The following is a 4,868-nucleotide window of genomic DNA, read 5'->3' as shown; positions in this document are numbered from 1 at the left end:
TTCACCCTACTTGGAATCCCTGCAGTGCGGCACAGAAGTGTGTGTGTTGGAGGGTGTGGCAAGATGCCACTAGCCGGAATGACTGAAAAGCTGTGGGACTGACCACTACTACCAACATGAGGACGGGCTGCTCTGGCCTTCCCCTCACCAATGACACCTGGCTCCAGTGTGGGAAGGATGAGAGAGTGTGGATGAGAGGGGCTGGCCCAACATGGCCCTGCCCCTTCCACTCTCCCAGAGGCCAAGTTGGCCTTTGCTTGGGAGGAGGGCTTTGGATGGAATATTCATTAATTTATTCTGTGCTTACCATGTGCTGACACAGTTTAAATGAAATACTGTTTAGAACCAAATGGGACTCTTATTTTCAAATTTATATTTTAATCAAAGTGATTACTGTGCTTAGAGCCAAATATTTCCATAAAGTTTGTTAGGGAAAAAAAGGTGGTATCCATTGCACCTGCCTGACCAGAGAGATCCCATACTTTGACCTGATTATGGGATCTCTCAGCCTTTTTTTCTTTGCACCTAAACCACATGCTCGGCCTGATCCTTCTGGACGGAGCAACTGTAGGCGTTGCCCATGGACGTCTTACCTCAGAAACAAGGGCTTCCCTCTCTTTCCTTACACACGTGCTCGTCACCCAGGTCTGCCCTCCTTTCTGAGCCATAAGATAAAGTTGCCAGATCAATATTCCATGTTTCCAGTGTTACTACTTTGTAAATGTAATAAACTATGACATTCTTGCTTTTCCACCCGACTTTATTTTCCCTGGGGTTAATAACTACAACATTACTTGTTTGCTTAGTTTCTTTTTTTGTGTGTATGTCCTTCTGATTCATTCAACTTCAACTGTTCATCAGTTACCCAGAGACCTCCACGCTATCCAACACAGCAGTGACTCGATAGATCTTTGGCTTCATGAAGAAGTTCCATAACTTTCTGAACTGGTTGCCACCTGCTGTCCAGCCACCCTCTTTTATTTTTGTTTTTGTAGAGATGGGGTCTTGCCATGTTGCCCAGGCTGGTCTTGAACTCCTGGCTTCAAATGATCCTTTCATCTTGGCCCCCCAAAGTGCTGGGATTCCAGGCATGAGCCACTGTGTCTGGCCCTCAGCCATCCTCTTAGTTCTCCCTTCACCACCTCTTGGATCCCACCCTGCCTGGATGGGGAGCCTCATTTTTAGGGCTTTCTCGGGAGATGGGTGGTGAGGGGAGCTGTTGCCTCTGAGGCTGCTTTTGACACTGACCTTCTCCCTCCTCCACGGCCCCTCTAGACACCCTGTCTCTGGCCCGCACTTCTGCTGGTCCGGGCAGCTTGCCTGGTGGGGTGGCCCAGACCCTCCTCTTGGGGCTCTGAGCTCCTGATACCACATCTTTAGCAAGCCCTGGCTGCTGTCCTTGTCATTTATAGTGACGACTGGGGATGGGGGCACTGAAGGCTTCCTCGGCAGACACCCTGGGTACCAGACACATTCCTCCCTGCCACCCCCTGGGGACCAGCATCCCCACCTCCTGTGCACTGGCACAGTGGTGATGGGTGACCTGGGTCTGGGACAGCTGCTCACCCGCTCATGCACACTGTGTGTGCCCTCTGACCTGGCATGTGCCCAATTCTGGGGGTATCTCTCCCACACTACAATGGGATGCTGCTCGCCCACCTGCCTCTACAACTTGGCAGGTCTGGGTTACCAGCTGGCAACAGGCATCTGTGGCTGCATGGTTTCCTCATGTCCCCTGGTCAAGTGTTCAGGTCCCCCCAGAGGCACCAGCTCACCGGGGGTGGCTCTCCCAAGGCTCTTCCTGCTGCGGAAGCCAAGACCTTGCTCTGGAAGCTGGAGGTCTGCCTTGCCACTCTCCTGCTGGTGCCTGCCACAAACATCACACAGCGTTTTCTCTGCTTGTAGTCACCATGGAACCTCCTGGGTCCTATGGCTGAGCAGCAGAGCTGCCTGAACTCCAGCCCTTTCTGGGTCTGGAGACAGCCCATGTCACCTAAGTGAGTAGTACCAGCATTCGCAGGTGCAGAATGTGTTGCCTCCAAAACTCAGAGAGGCCTTCCTAGCTCGTGCTTCTTTCTTAAAGGTAGATGGTGCGAGGCGCAGCCACTTGTTCTGTATGATAATCTGCCTTCCACTTTTCAGCACATGACCTGGTGTGGCCCGGATCATGGGGCCTCAACACCTTCACCGGTGTGGCAGGCACTGAGTCCTTGTTGTGCTTACCTGCTGTCCTCTGTGGCCTACAGGTGTGGGCTGCTGCCCAAGGCACCCACATCTGTGCCATGTCTTGCTCTTCAGGGCTAGTCAACGTGACATCCTCCATCTGATGGGCCAGAGTAGCTACTTCTTGGCGCTCCTCTGCCTTCCCCCACAATTCAGCTGTTTGACAGGGCCAGATGGAAGCATTTTGTCCTTGACTTATTATCTTGGTGATGGAGGGTGGCAATTGGAGGGTCCTTGACCTCTCCCACTACGGTTGCTCTTTCTCTGCAGGCCAAGGAATCTGTGTGAGGCTCTGCTGATTACAGAAGGTACATCCACTCAACCTCACATTCAGGGACTAGCGGATTGAGTCCAAAGACCCACTGTGAGATGGATGTGGGCCAAGGCTCTGTTGATCACTCACTCCCAGATGCCCCTCAAGGGGGCCATGGTGGGATCAGCAGCAACGCACTTTGAGCAAAGTGCACGGAGACTTGACTACATGGTCGCAGGTCCCCCTGGGGAAGGACGGAGGGAACTGTGACGGTGCACTGGCCGTGCTATGGGGTCCTACCCCGTGGGGCCCAGGTTCTTCCTCACTTAGTGAGTTCTGGGTCTAAGAACTGGTTCACATTGGGATCCTGGACCAGGAATCCCAGGACCTTCTTCTGAGGTCCTTGCCAGGGATCAAATCCTGTGCCATGGGGGAGTGACCCCTGATACCCCCGGCTTTCTCCTCCCCCTTCTCCCATTCCCAGATACTTCCCCAAGTGCTGCTGAAGCAAGAGAGGGGCCTTGTCTCCCAAGAAGAGGGGGCGCACCTGTGGGCCCAGAGGGTCTAGGGGAGCCTGGGTGTCACGACTGTCAAGGGCTTTGCCCCAGGTAGCTGCTTCCCATGTCTCTGAATCACTGAAAAGCTGTGGAGCTGACCACCACCACCAAGATGATAAGGGGGCTGCTCCGGCCTTCCCCTCACCAATGACACCTGGCTCCAACGTGGGACGGGGAGCAGTCTCCAGGCAGGGCACCAGTGGAAGGACTGGACTGGAAGGGCCAGCTGGTGCAAAGGCCCTAGGTGGAAATGGGGCATTTCTCAGGAACAGTGAGGAGGGGCTACGAACTGAACGTGTTCCCATAAACTCACTTGTTGAAATCCCAAGCCCTGGTGTGATGGTATTAGGAGGCAGGGTCACTGGGAGGTGATGACATGAGTGAGGCCTTCATGAATGGGATTAGTGCCTTATAAGAGGGACTCAAGAGAGAAGCCTTCCCCCTTTCCACCATGTGAGGACACAGCTAGCAGGGGCCATCTATACAGCAGGAAGCAGGTCCTCACCGGGCCCCACCTGAACCTGGTGGCACCTTGATCTTGGACTTCCCAGTGGCCAGGACTATGAATGATACATTTCTGTTGCTTATAAGCTGCCCAGCTGAGAGTATTCTGTTATAGTGGCCTGAAGGAACTACGGCAGGAGGTCAGCGAGGCTGGAACAGTGTGTGGGGAAGAGCAGGTGCAGAGGAGTGTAAGAATTAAAGAAAGAGGAAAGAAACACAAAAAGTGACTCAACGGTCAAAGACAGGCTTATTTTGGGGAATAAACCTGAGAGAGGCTTCTGGCTGGTTTTGATCAGGAGCCTTCTCTCTTACAGACTAAGAGTATTTAAGGGTTCATGGAGACAGGGCTTATCACAGGCTTGGAATGTTTCTCCGTGGGGGAGAAATTTATTGCGGGGTTGGAATGTCTCTGGTCAGAGGGGAGGTTATCTTGGAGCTGACATCTCTCTGGTTGGAGGGGAGGTTTTCTGGGGGCTGGCACGTCTCTGGTTGGGGAGGGCTTTATGTTTTGGTTGGAATATTTCTGGTTGGAGATGTCATTTGTGGTTTATGGTCATGCTGACCTTAGCCATTAGGCTGATGCCCTTCGGATTGAGGCAGTTTGTGATCAAGGGGAACATTAAAATGTTGCTTGTCTAAGATGGCAATGCTCCTACTCTGTCTTGGAGGTCAGAGAGAATACCGGGGGCCAGGCGAGGTAGAGTCTTATTGGCTGAGAAGACTTCAGGTGTAATTAAAGTAGGAAAGGGAGCCATTGGAGGGTGCAAGCAGGAGAAGAAGAACATAATTGGATTTTCTTCTTTAAAATCTCACTCTGAAGCCAGGTACGGTGGTATGTGCCTGTAATTCTATGTACTTAGGAGGCTGAAGTGGGAGGATCGCTTGAGCCAAGGAGGCAGAGGTTGCAGTGAGCTGAGATCATGCCACTCTACTCCAGCCTGGGTGACAAAGCCAGACCCTGTCTCAAAAAAAAAAAAAAAAGAATTCCCCTTTTTTCTTGTGGCTCATACTATTCCACTGGATAGATGTACATTTTGTTTATCCATTCATCTGTCAATGGACTCTGAGACTGTCTCCTCTTTCTGGCTATTGTGATCAATGCTGCCATAAACATGCATGTACATACACCTGTTTGAGTCCCTGCTTCCAATTGTTTGGCGTGTCTACCCAGAGTGCAGTTATGGTCCATGTGATGATTCTGTGTTCCACTCTTCACGAAACTGGCAGCCTGGTTTCCACAGCAACCACACCACTTTACATCCCACCATCGATGCACCAATGTTCCCGTTTCTCCACACCCTCAACATAACTTGTTATTTTTCTTTTCTTCT

The sequence above is a fragment of the Piliocolobus tephrosceles genome, chromosome 20 (assembly GCF_002776525.5).
Source record: "Piliocolobus tephrosceles isolate RC106 chromosome 20, ASM277652v3, whole genome shotgun sequence".
NCBI classification, from domain to species: domain Eukaryota; kingdom Metazoa; phylum Chordata; class Mammalia; order Primates; family Cercopithecidae; genus Piliocolobus; species Piliocolobus tephrosceles.
The sequence above is the reverse complement of the archived record's forward strand: the minus strand, read 5'-3'. Positions refer to the sequence as shown.